The 22218-nt window shown below is 41.7% G+C and overlaps 1 protein-coding gene across 8 annotated transcripts in view; it reads left to right on the top strand.

Moving 5' to 3' along the window:
- Positions 1 to 22218, top strand: part of STK39 (serine/threonine kinase 39) — a 316521-nt gene that overhangs the window by 280501 nt on the left and 13802 nt on the right. The gene's annotated exons all lie outside the window — the stretch shown is intronic.

Below are 22218 nucleotides of genomic sequence, written 5' to 3' on the forward strand. Positions count from 1 at the left end.
GTTGCTCAATCGTGTCCGACTTTTTGCGACCCCATGGACTGCGGCACGCCAAGCTTCCCTGTCCTTAACTACTTCCTGGAGTTTGCTCAAACTCCATTGAGTTGGTGATGCCATCCAGCCATCTCATCCTCTGTTGCCCCTTTCTCCTCATGCCCTCACTCTTTTCCTTAAACTAGAACACTGGAAGAATAAAGTAATACTAAGTGCTTAGTAGATACTCAATATCTGTTGATTTATTGAATGAATGAATGAATGATGGGTTCACTTAAAACATACTCTTGTACATACTATAAAAATGTAGTCAAATTGCTGGCATGTGTTAGCAGCCAAAATTGGGGTCTGCATTTGTACTGTTTAATTTATAGACTAAGCAGGATGGGCATTCCAGAGCTTTCTGTCTTCCAGAATTATGTCTCGGAAACCACAAGCTGGAATGCAGTCATTTTTTACTACATTACCCAGACAAGAATGAATTCATCATTTTTATCTCACCATTTCTCATTAGAAGCCTAATGCCAATATCTCATCTAGAACACTGCCAAATTTCAGATTCTGCTAAACTAAGAATTGAATGCATATTTGAACAGTACATGGTGGGCCTATGGCAGATTAACTTTTAGGAGATGGAAAATATATATATTTGACTGACCTCTCAGCCAGTCAGAAATATATCCTCTGTCTAATCCTTGCCAAAATGTCATTTGGTTGTGAACAGAGCCCCTCATTTGTCTTAAGAGAGCCTGACTATCAAATACCAGGCCACTGGTATCTTTTCTGCTTCTTTTTTGTAATCCCAGGCAGTTGCATCTTGGATAAGGTGGATTGGTGAACAGATATAACTATCATCCTTTGTCATTAGCTGCATTCTCACCTTATTGAAATATCTGAGTTTGTTTTGTTTCTATTAACCATTTAGTTTGTGTTTGACCAAGTTTCTATAATTTGTTCTTAAGTTTTCAATCTGTTTCTTTTTTCCAGTTGGCCTCACTATTACATCTAACGTTCAATTCTATTCTAATAGCCACTAGAAATTTTAACCTACCATCACTATATTTAAAGATAATTTCTGTTATGTATCTGGGAGGGCAACTTGGATCATGATGTTCCTTTTGCCTCACACCCTGTTTGTTTAGTTATTGCTTCTAATGGATGATGGGTGTGTTTTCCTTTTTTGGTTCAGAATTTCCTCCAATTTCAAAAGTTCCCCGTCCATAATGTGTATGATAGAAATAACACTTAATTGGACCAAATGACTATTTAATTTTTGCTCTTCTTTGAAAAAAATATGTTTTTAGATATAGAAATAGGGATGAAAACTTACAAACAATATCCTTGTAAAGTTTCTTGAATAATTATTCTACACTTTGGAGTCCAAACCTTCAACTCAGCCCTTCACTCCATCACCCACTCACCGCTGCCTGGCCATCCTCACCAAGGACCTCCTAGGCATCAAATTTACCACCTCCCTTCCAGCATTGGTTGACTATTTAGGATCTTGGTTTTGTTTTACTTGTTCTTTCATAAAAATCAGATGAATTCCCTGAGCTAGGTACTGTTGGTTCTTGAGGGACAGTGGATAGGAATGTATTGGGTAGAAGGGGAATTCTACCTGAGGATAGCTATTTAGTAAAGACCGTTTACCTGACAGTTTGCTGTAAGGATCAGTTCCCTGATGTTATTGTCAAGCATTGGACTTTCAAAGCCACATGCATGGTCCCACTTGACCACATTTTTTTTTTTTTTCATTCCTCATTTTAGAGAATGACTGGTTTTATTTGTTAGAGGATAGATCCACGCGTATGGTGGTTCCTTATGATGATGGCAAGCGGGTTTACACCCTGAGTAATGGGCCATTGATCATGTCCTCAGCCCTGCCCTGGCCTAGTCCTGCGGTATTAATTACGGGATGTCAGTGTTAGGAAGAAAAGTTAACACCTGGGAGTGCCGCTCACCCTGGGTCTCTGGTCTGAGGATGGTGGTGTCTTCAGGGCTGCTCTCGGTTCAAGCCATGGGTTATTCATTGTACCCTATTTGTCACCGTGGCTGCCCCCACACACAAAGCATAAACCATTGTAAGCAGTGAAGTGGCCCATCTCCTCACCCACGTTGCCTGCTTAGAGGCGTTTTTCCCAATATATCCAGATACCCCAGTTTTGGGTTTTTTTGTTTGTTTGTTTTTAGGTGGTTTTAAACACACTCATCATCGCCCAGGAATTTTACTTGCAAATTTCTAAAACTGTCATTTAATGTAAACTAAATCCACTCTGTCACCATATTCTATTCCAGCAACACTTTCCCCCCTTAAATTAACAAGATGAAGCCTTCACCTAAGAAAACGTTGTTTGTTTGTTTTTCCTTAAAGCAGGAAAAAATACATACAAGCACCAATAACACAATAATCCTCAAAGCTTACTTTTCTATAGCTTTGACTGGGACCAGCTGTCGAGTGTTTGCAGTGTTGCGGCATCTGGGAAAATTTGGTTGAAGGACATGAAGATCAAAATGATGATGTGATGGTGTTATGTTATGTTGGGAAGTGTTAGCCCCAATTCTTTCTAAAACAGTCAAGGTGGAGAACACAGGGCTTTGTGATGTGTGTTTCGCTTCATTTCTTCTCTTGATTCACTCTTTGGATCCCCAGCGGGATCTTCATAGAAACTTGGTGGTTGCTTTGCCGTGGCAAAATTGGCTTTTAAGTGAATTGGAAGCTGTGCTGGCACCTGTTCTTTGATGTAGGGGAGAGGACCCATACGTGAAGGGCACCAGCAGTGCTGCTTAAATCCCAAATTTTAACTGTCTTCAGACAGTAACTGACTGTTCTAAGGAGGCAGCTGTCTGAGCAGCAGCATGCACTGGGGTTGTGTGTACGAGCTCTGGAGAGCCAGACTGCCAGCCTTTGGGTACTCCCCACCCCCTCCCTAGCCGTGTAACCTTGGACAAAGTGCTTCATTGCTCAGTTTCCTCTGTAAAATGGGGCACATGCTTGTTCCAACCTCTTACGGCAGGCTGACTGCAAGGATTACAAGTTGATACACATAGAGCATGGTAAATTTCAGTGAACATGTTATTGATCATTGATAATAGTTTACAAACAGAACCACTTCATTATTGCAATTTGCAGAATTCCTCAAAGTAAAACTGGCAACTGAGGGACATGATCAACCATTGGTCACTCTCCATCAATGAAATTAAAATCTCATTAAAAGGAACACAGAAAGACATGATTAAGTGGGTGTTATTTGGAGGCATCAGTATTCCCTGGGTGACTAGTTGCAGAATGCTCTCTGATTGTGAATCCCAGCTGTTAGCCAGCTGGGATTACTTCTGCTGTGCCCTTCCCAGGATCTGATTAGAAGTTCAGTGATCATCTCCTTAATGATTGATTTTATTAAATGATTGGACAGCCATGGACAAAATATACCAGTAAGAAAGAAAAATATTATTTACCTTTTGCCTCAGGATTAGCAAGTCTTATTTTTCTCATAACTGCTCTGCTTCCACAGAAGTGTCTATGAAGAGAACTGATGTTATCGCAGAGTTTACAAAGGCTGCAGAATCTATACATCCTCACTTTTCTCACAGTTGGCTAATCTAAATCTGTTAATCCTCTTCTTACTATCCTGAAAGTATAGGATTATGATAAGCCTGGGAAGGGGAAAAGAGGGCTTTAGTTTTGTAGTGGAACTGCTGTGGAGCTGGGAACTACATTGTTTTCCCTTGAACCCTCCACCCCCACCCCCATCTTTCAACCTGGAATCGACTTCAGTTGCAGCATTTTATTCAGCTTCTTCCAGTGGGTAGGAAAAGCCAGATCTGCCCAGAGTCAAGGAGATCTTGCTGCCTTAAACAACCTTGGAATAAGTAGCCTTGACTTGTTCTCCAATACTGCACACATAGTTCAGTCTTGTTTGCCTTTTTCACTCGTGCCAAACATTCTTCTGATTTTTTTTATTCCTTAGTCCATTACTGATGATCATCTCTGAGTCAGTATCTCTTTTCTGGCTCCTCTTCTGTGTTTTCATTGCTTGTGCCTCCTCTTAGTCCTCACACACTGCAAGAGGCCCCTCCATGTCCTCCAACAGAAGGGTTCCTTTCCGAAGACAATCAGCAGTTTATTTACATGGATAATGAGCTACCTGTGCCTTATAATAACCTCACCAGTGTTCCTTTTTTGTCTGTTCCTTTGCCAGGAGTGTTTCGTTTGTCTCCCTCTGATTTTTGTTTCCCAAATCAACACGATGTCTATTTCCTCTTATTTTTTACTTGCTACCTGCCATAAAGTCTAAATCCATTTTGTTGTGCTTAGGTATCTAAGGCAGGTTGATGATCTCTGTTTATTAGCGATGGAGGGGTGGAAATCTGAAATTCAGTTCATTTTATTATGTTTCATGTAACATGCGAAGAACTTCTGATAACTGACCCCTTTATAAATATATAACATTTCTGAAAGGTTGATAATCTCCTCGTTCTGAAGTTCCACTGCCATTGCAAGGACCAAAGCAAAAATCTCAGTAGTTGTTTCTTGGGTTGCTTTAGGTTGGTGTTTTTAAGCATACGAGTGGTTTAATCCCCGTTCAATCCTTAGAGACCCAGCACATCCTCCCTGCAGGCTGTCTTACTTCCCCTGCCATTCTTTCAAATAATTTCTGATAACAGCAACAAAAAGTATCTTTTTGATAATTATTTCGACTGAGGCTGGTATTAAAGGCAGTGTTCCTAAAGCAAACATTTAAGATGATCTCTGCTTTCTCCACCCAAACAGGGTTGGAATGTCTTAATATATTGGTGTATGTTCAACCAGGTAGGGCTGGCCGTGCACATATAACTGGTGAATTCCAGTCTAGAGAGATATCAGTGGGATATTTGTTAAGACTTAGAAAAGCTGTGACTACAGACTCTGTGATCTAAATGTCTGACATACTCGGTATTTTCTTTCTTTCCCCAAATACTGCATTTTATTTAATGAGTAAGATAGAAGTTCAGGCCTGTTGTAACAGTGAGTCTTAGGCTGCTAAGAATTTTAAATGTAAGGTTGTTTCGAAGCTGTTGAATTTTTATGCTATTTACTTTTTAAAAGTACCTTCTTATGGTTTATAGCAGGCACTGAACAAATGTCTTGATACCCCAAAGCATGCACGTTAATACTTATTATTGATAATAGTAATACACTTTGGAGTCCTTGAGGCTATGTTTTACTATTTAGAGAGACACTGTTCCCTCTAAATTAATATCCTTTATCCACCAAAAGTTCACTAAGGCTACTGGTTTCATTAAGATGAGCTACCATGTAATAATATCATAACTGGTATGCTATGAAAATGGGTAATAAAGAAATATCAGAATGTCCTTCTGAAGACAATCTCAGATATAGGATAAACAACTTCCTCCCGGTCTTGAATGATGTACAACAATCCTGCCTGAAGAAGAAAGGCTGGAGCTGATAACCCCTGGATGTCCCTCCTCACATCAGGACACAATGTAAGCTGCTTTTCCACTGATACCTTTATTCATACAGTGTTGTGGTAAAAATACACAAATGTACAAACAAAAATGATCAATTCTGAAGTTCTTCCACTGATTTTTTCCCCCCACTGTTTTTTTTTTTTTTTTTTTAATCTATTTGTAATAATAGCTCTTACTTCTCCATTATCCTGGTGGTAAGAAAACAATAACAGGAAAGAAAAATGAAGTGCCTCTTAGGGGGTGTCTTATCTGTTTAATTAGGGCAATTAACATAGCGAGATACAGTGATTTCTCAATTAATGAATCATCGGGAGGAAAAAGCTCCTCTGTGTAAGGTTAGTTGCATTAAAGCCCACATCCCATGCACCCAGGCACCTTAGAATATATGAGGCAGAGCTGCCCGCACGAGAGTGCCAAAGTTGGGTATTTTAAAGCTCACTTTAATTTATCTTAACTCAGACAATATTTTTTATTTATTAACTTCTTTCACAGTCTATGTGAGGACATCACTTGACATGAGCAGTAAATATGAATACTGGCTGTACATGTGTAAAGCTTTTCATTTAAAAATGTATTAATAAGTTGTCAAGGCTTCCCAGGTGGCTCAGCAGTAAAGAATCCGCCTGCCAATGCAGGAGAGGCGGGTTTGATCCCTGGGTGGGGAAGATCCCCTGGAGGAGGAAATGGCAACCCACTCCAGGATTCTTGCCTGGGAAATCCCATGGACAGAGGAGCCTGATGAGTTACAGTCCATGGGATCACAAAGAGTCGGACACAACTGAGCAACTAACACGTACACGATACGTTGACATATGTAATGGTATTTTTAGTTCTAGTCAGCATGTCACTTGACTGTTAAGATATTTTTACTTTTACAAAGCCAAACCCAAATTTTATTTCTCCAAGCTTTCATAAATAATAACATTCCTCAATATGTATAGTTAACATCATTATTACCTGGTGTCATGTTTAAAGCCCTGTTCCTACAGCATAAAGTCCACACTCCCTGGTGGAAGCCTGGCCTCAGCTGGCTCCTCACCTGTGTCTCCCCTCATCCCTGTTTTGCCAAAAGTTTTCACATTTGTCTCAGGTTCAAAGGATTTGTTAACAAAATAAGCCACTCATTATATATAAATAAATAATACCAATATTTATGAGAGAATTATCTAGCTTACTTTTAATATACTAACATTAACATTAAAAGAGAAATAGAAACAGCAGAGGATGCATCACCAAATTAGGTTTTGACCAACATCCAGACTCAAACAGCGCTGGGAAGTCCCGTGTCACAGCACATCTAGAGTCCCAATTGGGAAAAGGTCTCAGGCAGTGCATCTGCTCCGTGGGTGAGACTTCAAAGATTGCAGTCCAGTTCTGGCGTATAATCCCAGGTTGAAAACTGTTATCATCATAAATCCATGAGCAAATTGCTGCTCTGGTTTCATGTTAATGCTGTTTGTTTTGTCATGTAAAACTTGGAATATTGTTAAAGCTGAAGCTTGGTTGGCCAGATCCCCTCCAGGGGCTCAACAGTCTCAAGATTCCTCCTATCTTAGCTATGGTGCTGGAAGTCTTCCTGCTGGAAGTCAGCAGGCAGAAAGTCACAGTCCAGGGCAGTGTCCAGGCAGGTGGCAAGGTCAGAGGCTGCTCTGCTTTGTCTCTGAAGCCTGCTGTGCTGTGCTCAGTCACTCAGTCGTGCCGCCTCTTTGCGACCCCATGGCTGTAGCCCGCCAGGCTCCTCTGTCCATAGGGATTCTCTAGGCAAGAATACTGGAGTGGGTTGCCATGCCCTCCTCCAGGGGATCTTCCCGACCCTGGGATCGAACCCAGGCCTCCTGCATTGCAGGCAGGTTCTCTCTCCGGGCGGTTTGCCTCTGTGTTGTCCTCACTCCATATTCCTACCTCACCAGCAGCGCTCATGTAATTATTCCTCTCTGAAGCCACCTACACAGTAAGCAAGGCAAGGTTTGCATTACTTTCGTTTGTATATCCTCTAAATCTTGCAGGAACACCAGCTTAGGGTACACACTCTTGTAAGATTAGTTTAATAATTAGTTTAATAGCTGGATCCTTATAGTATACATACGAGAATGCACACCTGCTTTTAAGAAGTAATGGATTTTAACAAGCAATAGCTTGAATTCTCTTGAACCCAGCTTCTAACACTCTGTGCTTTGTATCCCCAGCCTTTGCCCTGTAACTCAGAGGAGCTGAGCTCCCAGTGATCTCATCAGCTCTTAATATGTCCTCATGATGAAATATATACCTGAAGGATCTTTGAGTTAGTACTTCTGCCCACCCCTCCCTGCCTTGAGACTCTGGAGGGTTGGAAACAGCAGAAATTAGAGTCCAGAAGGCTCTGAGTTTTCAAGTTGGGATGGGAGCAGGCACAGGAAGGTAGGAGAACATGGTCTGAGTCCCATAGTATACTTCAGGGAGAGGAGACCTAGGGCATTATTTTGACCATCTAGTATAATTAAAAGATGGGGTAAGTGTGAGTTCATACCCAACCTGCAGCCTCTGGAAGAGCTAACACAGGAGGCAGGAGTGAGGATGTCTCAAGTTAAATGTGCTTTAATCAGAAGGTACACACGTGAATGCCTGAACTCCTTATAAGTTTAGTCAAATTTTAGGGACAGAGAGGCTTCACCCCTTCCTTCCACAATAAAAGAGAATAATTCCATCTCCACTAGTTTCTAATTACCTAGCCTTTCCTTACTGTGAAACAGATCCTATCCTAAGGAGAGATTAAGGCTCAGATTTAATTGCAGATGCCTAGAAGAGTTAACATGTTATCTTTGAAAATAATACATCACTAGTTTCTTTTCATTCATTCCATCTTGAGTTATGTACATCTCCTTTGAGGCAGACCCTGTGCTGGGTATTGGGTGTACAGCAGAGAGCTAAACACACCTTTGTGTGTCTGAGCGCCTCCTTGGCCTTTGCCGCTTGGGGAGAGGGAAGGTTGTCGGGGAGGTGACTTCTGCAGGGTGAGATGGTTCATGTTCAGTGGAGGATGGAGTTCTCATACAACAAGCTTTTGTAACTTCACCCTAATCAGCTCTGCTTATCTTCTTCAACTTTGAGGTGAGGGGATGTCAGCTTCTGAAAAAAATGCTTTCTAATCTTGGCAGCCAAGTACTTGCTGATCTTTTCTTTGTTAACTTGTCCAGTGTCTGCTGGGGGCCAGGCCTAGTGCTAGGTACTAACCGGAGATCTCGAGGTGACTGGAGGCGTCTGCTTTCAAGGAGCCTCAGCCTGGTCCCTTGTAAATAGGGTGACCACGTCCTTTGTTTTTTAGTCCATGAACTAACCTAGAGTGAAGACTCAGGCAGCCCTTGTTTTGATTTCTTATTATTAAAGAAGACAATTATTCAGCCTTGCTCAGTACTGTTCACTGGCTACTAAACGCTTACTTTAAATGCTTTGGAGTATAGCACGAGAAAGAAAAAAGAAACTTCGAGTGGTAAAGATAAAAGACGTATCCTTCTCTGGGGCAGTGCCAGGAGATGTAAACAGAAGCCCAGCTCTCTCCTCCACTGCATGGGTGGGCCCCCAGTGTGAGAAATGCTTGTGTCTGCCAGGCTCAGTCCTTCAGATTTCTCCTCTCTTTGTGCTCATGCCAGGTGACTTGGCCTCAGTTGGCTGCGTTGGCCCGTAATTTAAGTAGTATTCCTCATATCAGGGTGCTTACTGTCTCATTAATTTTAACTTTTCCAAAGTTTTTCCCAGCCCAGAAGCCACTGGGTTAAACCTTAAGCCTGTGTGCGTTTTATTCATACGTGGCTATTGCAGAACCTCTTTATAAAACAGATTAAGGTAAAGCGAGAGTGACAATAAGAAAAAAAAATCCATCCTGTGAAGTTCATTGTTTTATTTCCCTTTAGCATCTTTCCTCTGACTGATCAGAATTTTCCTAAAATTTATAAGATTTTACAAGATTGTAGAGACAGCTTAAAGACTTATACAGATTTAGGTTGTATAGACTTATTTGTGTGAGTGTCTTTGTTTTTAATCAAGGGATTATAGGCACCAAGGGGGAGACAGATCGTTTTTAGTCTTATACATTCAGTACACTGGAGAGCAGTCAGCTTGTTGTCTTGGTTTGTGCTTAATTAATGCGGGTGTAAGTCTTCCCTCAACAGTGGTTGTGAGAGTGTCCTCAGATTCCCAGAGTATTTTCTTGGCTTCATGCTTTTGACACAGATAGTCATGTTAATATTTCCAGAATGTGCCTCTGGGTGTAAGACTCTTCTCTTGGAATCTAGATATCTAGCATAATTAAATAAAACCTTTTTGCTGTAGACATGGAAAAGCTTTTCTTGGTGCCTCCAGAAATCAAAGTTGGATGAATTTCCTGTGTTTTATCTCTTCTCCCTTCTGTGATATGATCATTTCCTTCTTTTCTTTAATTCAACTCAGACTTGAGACTTACACGTTAACAAACTCCTAGGTGAAGAGAACTGAGGTTTCTGAACAGTACAGGAAGCTCTGGGAGATTTTCCAGGATATGGGCAGATGCTGCTGGAGCTCTGTCTGATACCTGTATAAATGTGTTATTCATTGGCTAGATGATCTAGAAGATCTGATACATACTCTCAGAACATTTTTCTTCTCAGATGAAGAAATACCTAGGGTTCCTCAACAAAAACTTTTGGTTCTTTGTAGAAAAAAGCCTTCAACTTAACCCAGAAAAGCCACACTTGTTTTTATGGAACCTCTTAATACTTTATTAGAAAGTGGCTACAAAAAGACTATCAAATATGTACATGGAAGGATGTCCTATTAAGGAAATGCAATTTAAAAACTATGGTGAAACTTCACTATGCATTAATTAGAATGGCTAAAATTAAAATGACTGATCATACTAAGTGCTGACAAGTGTGTAAGAAACCGGATCTCTCTCGTACACTGCTGGTGGCATTATAAAAATGGCACAATCACCCTCAGAAACACTTTGGCAGTTTCTTTAAAAGTTAAACATATATCTACCATCTGATCTGGGCTTCCCTTGTGTCTCAGCCAGTAAAGAATCTGCCTGCAATGTGGGAGACCTGGGTTTGATCCCTTGGTTGGGAAGATCCCCTGGAGAAGAGAAAGGCTGCCCACTCCAGTATTCTGGCCTGGAGAATTCCATGGACTATAATCCATGGGGTCGCAAAGAGTTGGACACGACAGAGCGAATTTAACTTTCACTTTCACCATATGATCTAGCCATTCTACTCCTAGGTAACTACCCAAGTGAAAGGAAGACACGTGTCTATACAAAGACTTGTGTATGAACGTTGATGACAGCTTTATTTTTAACAGCAAACCCTGGAAACAGTCCTAATGTCCATCAAGAGGTGAACACAAAAACAAACTGTCATATACTCATACAATTGAACACTTCTTAGCAAAAAAATTATTTTTGATACACCTGCAACGTGGATAGATTTCAAAATGATTATGATGTGTGAGAAAAGCCAGACAAAATGAGTACATACTTTATGACTCCACTTGAATGAAATTTCAGAAAAACACAAGCTAATTTACAGTGACAGAAAATGGAATAGTGGTTTCCTGGAGAAAATAAAAGTAAGGGGTAATGGAGTTAATTATAAAGGGTCTGAGGAAATTTGGGAATGTGATGAATATGTTGATTATCCTGCTTGTGTTGATGGTTTTACTAGCATATACATGTGTCAAAATTCACCACATTGTACTCTTTAAATATGTAGTTTATTGTATGTCCCTTATGCTTCAGTAAGGCTGTTACAAAAAGAAACAAAAGGCTCACCTCTGAGTTGCTTGCATTAGTGTAAGAGAAGATGGTCATAAATATTTGGAACAAGGATTATTAAGGTTATTAAGGACATGACCCCATAAGAATCTGGTAAAAGCTACACGCCCTTTCCCCAGTAATGTGAGGACAAAATTTTGCCTACAATTTAGAGGGTTCCAATACTAAAAAATCCCAGGCTAATAGAATTCTTCCTATTTTTTTTTAAAGAACTAACGTCCTTTCAAAAACTGTGTCTCCTAAGCAGTAATCCTCTTTTCTTTTCCAAAACAAATAAATTAATTCATACCTTTATCTCAGATGAACGTTGGGTATTCTTGGCATGCACGACTTTAAAGTTTAGCCATTCTTCACAGTAAACTATAAACAGAATGGTACCTCACCTCTACCAGCTAAATGAGGCTGCAGTTTCATTGATTATACCATTTCATTGCTTTCAAAATGAACAATAATAACATAATGATTATTGGACACTTTCATTACCACGCTGTGGTCCAGTTCATAAAACTATACCTTAAGCACAGTAAAGGAAGTACAGGATAAAAATATCAGGTTTATTATTGTATTTTAGAGGACACATTCAATACCAGCCGCTTTAGCTATTCCATACTGTTTCAGACTTTCCCGTTACACCAGGATAATAGTAATTAACTGGAATATGCCCAAACCTTAACGAGAATGGCAAGTGAATTTGTTTCTATTATTTCCCCATAATCCCTTCCTGCTACATGTAAATAATACTAATACTCAACTCTGTTTAAAATTGTGATGTCAAAGGTTGCTTGCTTATAGTACCTGTAACATTCCTAAAATCTCTTCTAAACTACTGCTTTTTCCCATCATCTAAGATCCCAATTTTGAGCAAAATGCAAAGAAAAATGTCATATGATACACTTATTTCCCCCCTTTCCCTGAACATTTTATTTATCACTTGTACTGTCCTAAAATTTTAATAATGAGAACACCTTCTGAGCTGATTGTGCCATGTCTATCCATGGATGGAGTCTTAAGTTTTCCCAGGGAGAAGACTCAGGGGCATACGTTTGCATGCAGGTGGTTTTTTGAGGAGTACTTTCATGATTGACATCTGTGAGGGACTAAAGGAAGTAGAATTTTGCAGGTGGAAGAATTGAAACTAGGATTCAACCACAGCCAAAGCCTTCGCTAATCCCATAGGGAGCTTTGGATCAGAGCTAACCCATGGAATGGTCCTGCCTTGAGGCACTGGGGCCTTTCTGCCCTCATGACCAGTCACTGATGCAGGCTGCCTTTGGGGAGAGACAGCACACTTTGGTGAAGGGAATTCCCAAAGAGGGATGAAGCTGAGACTCATTAGCCACGAGAAACCCCTGCAGATTGCAGGACGGTTGCCTCGTTCCTGAAAGGAAGGCCTGGGCAGCACCATGTAGTGCTCACTGCTGTGGTCCTGCGTGGACCCATCTGGGAACTGTTCCTCTAGGAGTGGGCGCTCTCATTTCCCAGGCGAGAGCTGTACCACGGAAGGTCAGTGGTGTGACCTTTGGTCCCCACGGTGGCAGCTGGCCTTGAGATCACGCTGATACTCACCATGTCCATCCTCTGCTACCCACTGTGGGTTCCCTTTGTCTGGGGACCACCTATGCTAGTCTGGCTGGTTTACCTGGAAAGTGAGCCAGACTCTCCTCTGGAAAAAAGAAGTGAAATTCAGTCAATCTCGGTGGTTCCTTGTGGATGAAATAGGGAGAAGGAGATAGAGATGAAAAGAGATAAATCACTGCAAATCTATATTAAAGGCAAAACTGTCGGAAATTGCAGATAGATTTGCAGACAGATGAGAGGTAACAGATGAGAGAAATAGGTCAAGATAAATCCTGGGTTCCAGTTCAAGATGTTGACACAGGAGGATGCTGAACTCAGCCATGGACACATTAAATCTGTAGCTATGTGTGGAATAATTTCCTTTGAAAGAAACCCCCAAGTTAGCTGGGCAACTCCTTCATATCAGGCAAATGAGAAAAAGCCCACATTGAATGGAAAGGGCCGGGACACAATTGTGCCCTAAGCCCCACCCTGGCATGATGTCCCACATCGGGAGGGAACTCAACTCCAAGATTCTCGCCGAGGAGGGTTTGAACCCCACCTCTAGCACCCCAGCCTTTAAGAGCTGCACCTGAGAGATGAGCCCCCAACCCATCTAACTTTGAAAGCCAAAGGGGCTCGTGTCCACAGAACACACAAGGCTACAGTGGACTGAGAAGCAGTTGTCAGTGGGCTTTTGGGGACTCACTGTGGCTATACCCTGGGCCCAGCATATGGTGATGGATGTTGATTAGACCTGTTGTGGGCATCATTTCATAACATATACATACATCAAAAAAATATGTTGTACACCTGAAACTAATACAGTATTATATGTCAATTATATCTCAGTTTTAAAAGAAACATGGCCAGTCTTTATTATTTTTTTACTCAAGTATAGTTGATTTACAATGTTTTGTTAATTTCTGCTGTGCAGCAAAGTGATTCAGTTATACATATGCATTCTTATATTCTTTTCCATTATGGTTTATTCATAGGATATTGAATATAGTTCCCTGTGCTGTACAGTAGGGCCTTGGGGTTTATCCACTGTATGTATAATAGTTTGCATTTGCTAATCCCATCTCCCAACCCATCCCTCTCCCACTCTCCCCCCACCCCTTGGTGACCACAAGTCTGTTCTCTGTGAGTCTGTTTCTGTTTTGTGGATAGGTTCATTTGTGCCATATTTTAGATTTCCACATAAGTGATATTATATGGTATTTGTCTTTCTCTCTCTCTGACTTACTTCACTTAGTATGATCATCTCTAAGTCCATCCAACGTTGCTGCAAATGGCATTATTTCATTCTTTTTATGGCTGAGTAGTATTCCATCATGTATACGAACCACATCTTCTTTATCCATTCCTCTGTTGATGGAGATTTAGGCTGCTTCCATGTCTTGGCCATTGTGAACACTGCTGCTGTGAACACAGGGGTGCAGGTATATATTTGAATGATAGTTTTTTCTGTGTATATATGCTCAGGACTGGGATAGCTGAGTCATATAGTAATTCCAGTTTACTTTTTTTGAGGCATCTCCATACTGTTTTCCGTAGTGGCTGCATCAACTTACATTCCCACCAACAGTGTAGGAGAGTTCCCTTTTCTCCATACCCTCCCCAGGATTTGTTATTTTGTAGACTTTTTAACGATGGCTATTCTGACTGGTGTGAGGTGGTCTTTCTTTGTAGTTTTGATTTGTATTTCTTTAATAATTAGCAACACTGAGCATCTTTCCATGTGCCTGTTGATGGCTAGTCTTTAAAGTCATGGTTGCCTAGGATACTCAGTATTCATTTGAGATGAGCCAAGAGTTAGTTGATTTGCTTTGGGAAAATAAACTAGGTTACTGCTTAGGAGACACATTTGTAGAACTCCTAAGATATGAATAATTCGTCTGTAAGAGGGTATTAACCCAAGATTTTTAGAATCTTCAGTTCAGTTTAGTCACTCAGTCGTGTCCAACTCTTTGCGACCCCATGAACCGCAGCACGCCAGGCCTCCATGTCCATCGAGTCGATGATGCCATCCAACCATCTCATCCTCTGTCGTCCCCTTCTCCTCTCACCTTCAATCTTTCCCAGCATCAGGGTCTTTTCCAATGAGTCAACTCTTCGCATGAGGTGGCCAAAGTATTGGAGTTTCAGCTTCAACATCAGTCCTTCCAATGAACACCCAGGACTGATCTCCTTTAGGATGGACTGGTTGGATCTCCTTGCAGTCCAAGGGACTCTCAAGAGTCTTCTCCAACACCACAGTTCAAAAGCATCAATTCTTCTGCGCTCAGCTTTCTTTATAGTCCAACTCTCACATCCATACATGACTACTGGAGAAACCATAGCCTTGACTAGACGGACCTTTGTTGGCAAAGTAATGTCTCTGCTTTTTAATATGCTAGCTAGGTTGGTCATAACATCTCTTCCAAGGAGTAAGCATCTTTTAATTTCATGGCTGCAGTCACCATCTGCAGTGATTTTGGAGCCCAGAAAAATAAAGTCAGCCACTGTTTCCACTGTTTCCCCATCTATTTTCCATGAAGTGATGGGACCGGATGCCATGATGTTAGTTTTCTGAATGTTGAGCTTTAACCCAACTTTTTCACTCTTCACTTTCACTTTCATCAAGAGGCTCTTTAGTTCTTCTTCACTTCTGCCATAAGGGTGGTGTCATCTGCATATCTGAGGTTATTGATACTTCTCCCAGCAATCTTGATTCCAGCTTGTGCTTTTTCCAGCCCCGCATTTCTCATGATGTACTCTGCATAGAAGTTAAATAAGCAGGGTGACAATATACAGCCTTGACGTACTCCTTTTCTTATTTGGAACCAGTCTGTTGTTCCATGTCCAGTTCTAACTATTGCTTCCTGACCTGCATACAGGTTTCTCAAGAGGAAGGTCAGGTGGTCTGCTATTCCCATCTCCTTCAGGATTTTCCACAGTTTATTGTGATCCACACAGTCAAAGGCTTTGGCATAGTCATTAAAGCAGAAATAAATGTTTTTCTGGAACTCTCTTGCTTTTTCGATGATCCATCGGATGTTGGCAATTAGAACCCTCTATATTGACACTACGTGTCAGGCACTAGGAACGCAGCAATGAACAGACAGATATAGTCCCTGCAGTCACTGGAGTTTCTGTGCCTTGTGGAGGGTGAGGTGGTGAGTGCAAAGCTGTATCCAGAAATTCATAAATATATAGCAGGTCTGCTGATGATAAATACTATGAAAAGAATTCTAGGTAAAGAAGTAGCGAGTGCGCTGTGTAGAGGTACTGATAGGGTAGCCAGAGACATGTGAGCAGCGACCTGGAAGGGAGAGGCATGGAGAAGCAGGGAATGGCATGTACAGAGGCCTCGAGTGGAAGCTGGCTCTGAACACCTGAGGTTGCTGTGGTTGGGAGCAGGGGCAGCTGGAAATGGAATGATGAGGGATGAGGTCAGACGTGGACTGGGAGGCTTGCTCATTGTAGAGACTGCTTTTTTACTCTGAGCTGCAAAGCTGGCCAGGGACTTTGAACAGAAAAGTCACATGGTCTAATTATATGTTAGAAGGCTCATCTGATTGCTGGGTGGAGGTCAGACCTGAGCGAGGGGATGGGAGCAGGGAGACAACAGGTTATTGTACAAACCTAGAGAACATGGTGGAGGTTATACTTGTGTTGTAGCAATTGCTGCTGCTGCTAAGTCGCTTCAGTCGTGTCCGACTCTGTGCGACCCCATAGACGGCAGCCCACCAGGCTCTGCCGTCCCTGGGATTCTCCAGGCAAGAATACTGGAGTGGGTTGCCATTTCCTTCTCCAGTGCATGAAAGGGAAAAGTGAAAGTGAAGTCGCTCAGTCGTGTCTGACTCTTAGCGACCCCATGGACTGTAGCCTACCAGGCTCCTCTGTCCACGGGATTTTCCAGGCAAGAGTACTGGAGTGGGGTACCATTGCCTTCTCCATGTAGCAGTTGAGGTCATGAGAAATCATCCGTTTCTGTGTAGGTGGATATAGGTCTCATATATATATGAAACATATGAGACATGTATATATATATGACATATATGGCTTTTCCAGTAGTCATGTATGGATGTGAGAGTTGGACCATAAAGAATGCTGAGTGCTGAAGAATTGAAGCTTTCTAATTATGGTGCTGGAGAAGCCTCTTGAGAGTCCCTTGGACAGCAAGGAAATCAAACTAGTCAGTCCTAAAGAAAATCAGCCCTGAATATTCATTGCAAGGACTGATGCTGAAGCTGAAGTTCCAATGTTTTGACCACCTGATGTGAAGAGCCGATTCACTGGAAAAGACCCTGATTCTGGGAAAGATTGAAGGCAAGAGGAGAAGGGAGTGACAGAGGATGAGATGGTTGGATGGCATTGCTGACTCAATGGACATGAGTTTGAGCAAACTCTGGGAGATAGTGAAGGACAGGGAATGCTGGCATGCTGCAGTTCATGGGGTCACAAAGAGTTGGACACGACTTAGTGACTGAACAACAGGAATGAATGCATGTATGTCAAAGTTAAACCTTTTGCAGAGAAGGCTAAGATTTTGTCTGAGTTATCAGTATATAGTGGGGAAGTCAGATTTTTAAAAAAAAACACCACAATTTCAGTACATAGTGGTAGAGATGTAGAGGAGAGTGAGGGTTACAGAGCTTTTCCTGGGAAAATTTCAGGGCAGGAAATGGCAAAAAAACCCCACAACAACTAGGGAGGTAGGTGAGGCTGGACCATCGAGGGTCTGATGGACACATTAAAAACTTGGGCTTTATCCCAAAGTTGATGGAACAGTTAAAAAATATTACCTAAGGAGGCAACATGTTCCAATTTATGACTTAAATTCTCCAGGTAACTCTGGTGTGAGAAACAGGGCTCTTGAGAAGTTTAAACTGAAGGCAAGGAAACCAGTTAAGATTTGCAGGGGTCCCAGGTACAGGCAATAAGCTAATGTTTATTATGCACTTGCTACACATCATGCACCATTCTAAGCACTTTGTTATTAACTTAATCCTAAGAACAACCCTATTAGGTAGGCACCATTACCATCCACCTCTTACAGATGTATAACTTCTAACACAAAGAGGCTAAGGAAACTTGCCCCAAGTTCATGGGGCCACACAGCTCTAAAGAGGGGGGATTTGAACGCAGGCACCCTGGCTGGAGAATTCAGCCTGTTGCACACTGTGCTACACTGCATCTCCTGAAGATAAGATATTTAGAGAAAATTATAGGGCAGATCTCTTCTATTTTGTCCCGAACTGAGTTGTTAATTAGCCATAACTTTGCATTAGTGTTACAGCAGTATCTAAGACACCCAGCCTCCTAGCCTCTCCTCTTCTCCTTCCTTAGAGCTTGAATTCTCTTTTGGCACCCATGTCTCTATCTTTGTAATCTCATGCCACCTTTCTGTACCCATGCAACCTACAGGGTGTGTCTTTGAGTAAAACATATTATGACATTATCATCTTGTCAGGTAACCCAAGTCTGTGCTTTTGTCTTATCTCAGAATTTCTTGCTAGGGGAATACATCAGCGTTGGGGTTCATTTGGTGTGCTTTTCCCCAAAGCTTTTGTTTGAGAATAGCTCCAATTAAGTCACCTCCATTAGAACATCACTACTATATGAGATTATGGTGAAACACGCTAGCACGTGGGGAGAAAAGTACATGTTTTGAATGATCACTCAGAATACACACACAAACCGTAAATAGTCATTATCTAACTGTGACTTTGCTGTCAAAGTGTGCACAATTTGAGTAGTACAAGGAAATTATAGAGAAGCCAGTGTCTGGGGAATGCCTGACTTAGTTTGCCAGAGAGATATCAACTCCACTGCCTGGCCTCTAGTCGATTATCCCCTGGGACAGTCTTATTTCCTTCTCTGTTTAGATTCATGGGAGTATTGAACATTAGCATCCTTCTCCAATGTGGTTAATGTTATTATTGCAGCTTTATAAAGGACAATACTTAGGCCAGATGTCATCCAAGAGAGCAGACAGAAACTTCTAGCCCTGACAGAGATTCAAGCCTGAAGTGTGATGCAGGGACACAAGAATAGAAAAAAAAAATAGACTGTTCACACAAAGGTGTCATGTGCCCCAGTGTAGGCAAGAAGGCCTCAGTTAGTATCACCTGTGTCTTGTGTGGTCACGAGACAGAGAAGGCACCAAGATCAAAGACAGTGGGCTGGGGAGGAGGGAAGGGACAAGCTCAAGGAGTAACACAGACTCTGCCTCAGAAACTAGGTGAGTGAGTCTTACTTGGGAAAGCTGAGAGGGATCCGAAATGAGTTGACGGTCACTGAGTTCAGAAGCCCCATATTTTTTTTTTTTTTGGAAACTAGAGTATCTTAAAACATGAAGTTATCAGCACATGCTTGAGGAAGTCTAAAGTAACAACCAGCCCTTCTTTCTCAGCTCACGTTCCAGGTAAGGAGCATTTTTTATTTTAGAACTCCAGGTGCAGTCAGGAGAAGGGAGAAAACAGTGACACCCATCTTTTTAATGAGCATTGCTACTAGAAGAGAAATTAGCATCACCCTGAATTTTATGTGATGTCAGTTAAAGGAAGTTATTTTGTAGCACTTTACAACAAATTAGAATCAACTAAATTGAAAATAAGCCTAGCAGCTGGGGTAAGTAATCAGGTAAGTGGCCAGTTTTGCTATTTTTGCTTTGAGCAGAAGACGGAATTTGAATTTCTAATGTCCTTCGAGGTGCAGGGTTCACAACTGGGGATGTGGTTTCTGGGATGATTGTTTAAGATGCCAGCAGCTCAGTGTTGCCCTCCAAGCTACAGCCTGCTTCTAGCCACGTTCCTTGGAAACTGGCCCTAGCGCAGATGTGTGTCCACCCGAGAGAGGGTTGTGAATTAGTGTAGGACGCAGCTCTGCTTTTGGCGGAACGTTAGAGAGCAGACTGGAAATAGATGACCCAGAACAAGGCAGTAAATCATCCACATTAATGGAGAGACTCTAATGAAAGGACTGAAATTCATGTGAAGACTTTATGGCCGCTCAGGAAATCAGCTCAGATCCAAAGAACTATTAGAACACTTTTATGCTTTAAGAAGAGAGTGACTCTGTTCAGTTGCTGCAATCTGCATATAGTCAGAACGTCCTGACATCATCAGTACGGGCTTTAGTGGGCAGAATTTTACAGCAGAGCTTTGCACTCCATGAGCCAGTGTTTCTTATTGATTAGCAGATGATTTTCATATCTGAGATAAGTCTGGGAAAACTGTTCAGTTCAGTTCAGTCGCTCAGTCGTGTCCGACTCTCTGCGACCCCATGAACTGCAGCACGCCAGGCCTCTCTGTCCATCACCAACTCCCGGAGTCTACCCAAACCCATGTTCATCGAGTCGGTGATGCCATCCAACCATCTCATCCTCTGTCGTCCCCTTCTCCTCCCGCCCCCAATCCTACCCAGCATTAGGGTCTTTTCCAATGAGTCAACCCTTCGCATGAGGTGGCCAAAGTATTGGAGCTTCAGCTTCAACATCAGACCTTCCAATGAACACTCAGGATTGATCTCTTTTAGGATGGATTGATTAGATCTCCTTGCAGTCCAAGAGACTCTCAAGAGTCTTCTCCAACACCACAGTTCAAAAGCATCAATTCTGCGGCGCTCAGCTTTCTTCACCGTCCAACTCTCACATCCATACATGACCACTGGAAAAACCATAGTCTTGACTAGACGGACTTTTGTTGGCAAAGTAATGTCTCTGCTTTTAAACATGCTATCTAGGTTGGCCATAACCCTCCTTCCAAGGAGTAAGCGTCTTTTAATTTCATGGCTGCAGTCACCATCAGCAGTGATTCTGGAGCCCAAAAAAGTAAAGTCTGACACTTTCCACTGTTTCCCCATCTATTTCCCATGGAGTGATGGGACCAGATGCCATGATCTTAGTTTTCTGAACGTTGAGCTTTAAGCCAACTTTTTCACTCTCCTCTTTCACCTTCATCAAGAGGCTCTTTAGTTCTTCTTCACTTTCTGCCATAAGGGTGGTGTCATCCGCATATCTGAGGTTATTGATATTTCTCCTGGCAATCTTGATTCCAGCTTGTGTTTCTTCCAGTCCAGCGTTTCTCATGATGTACTCTGCATAGAAGTTAAATAAGCAGGGTGACAATATACAGCCTTGACGTACTCCTTTTCCTATTTGGAACCAGTCTGTTGTTCCATGTCCAGTTCTAACTGTTGCTTCCTGACCTGCATACAGGTTTCTCAAGAGACAGGTCAGATAGTCTGGTATGCCCATCTCTTTCAGAATTTTCCACAGTTTATTGTGATCCACACAGTCAAAGGCTTTGGCATAGTCAATAAAGCAGAAATAGATGTTTTTCTGGAACTCTCTTGCTTTTTCGATGATCCAGAGGATATTGGCAATTTGATCTCTGGTTCCTCTGCCTTTTCGAAAACCAGCTTGAACATCTGGAAGTTCACGGTTCACGTATTGCTGAAGCCTGGCTTGGAGAATTTTGAGCATTACTTTACTAGCATGTGAGATGAGTGCAATTGTGCGGTAGTTTGAGCATTCTTTGGCATTGCCTTTCTTTGGGATTGGAACAAAGACTGACCTCTTCCAGTCCTGTGGCCACTGCTGAGTTTTCCAAATTTGCTGGCATATCGAGTACAGCACTTTCACAGCATCACCTTTGAGGATTTGAAATAGCTCAACTGGAATTCCATCACCTCCACTAGCTTTGTTCGTAGTGATGCTTTCTAAGGCCCACTTGACTTCACATTCCAAGATGTCTGGCTCTAGGTGAGTGATCACACCATCGGGAAAACTGTGGAGGAAGCCAAAAGAAGATGGAGGTTGGTGGCTCAGGGTCTCTATTTGATGTGTGTGTACATTTGCTTGTGTGGGCAAAAACACGGGAGAGGAAAAGATGAATGGGAGCGAGGGGTGTTAGCACAAATGAAACTTTGTCAGTTACTCAGATTGGGAGTATTAAGAGGTCAAGATGAAGATAAAACCGTGTTTGTAATTATGGTTTATGAAGAGAAACAGGCCATAATGAATATATAATTTTCATTTTTTTTTCCTCTGCAGCAGATGGATTAAATGAAACTATTCTGTCAAAAATCCATGTATCTAGGTTGTTTTCAGCCTACTTTAGAGAAAGATAAAATTTGCACAGATTATTTTCTACTTAGAAACTTTATACTTGAAACATTTTTCTCAAAATATTTGTATGTTTACTATTTTTCTCTTAAATTTTTTCTTCAAGTATTCAGATAACTTTTTAGATGGCTGATTATTGAAGCAGCAGGGAATTTTCCTCTTGGAAAATAAAAATGATGAACAGGACTATCTCTCTTAATTTCTTCAATACCAACTTCTCTTTCTTTGACCAACAGCACGTACTTGACATTCAGTGCTTTGTACTTTGGGTTTGGAGGTAGAAGGAGCAAGGTGTTAA

This window comes from Giraffa tippelskirchi, chromosome 3 (genome assembly GCF_054371585.1).
Source record: "Giraffa tippelskirchi isolate mGirTip1 chromosome 3, T2T-mGirTip1v1.2.pri, whole genome shotgun sequence".
Taxonomy (NCBI): domain Eukaryota; kingdom Metazoa; phylum Chordata; class Mammalia; order Artiodactyla; family Giraffidae; genus Giraffa; species Giraffa tippelskirchi.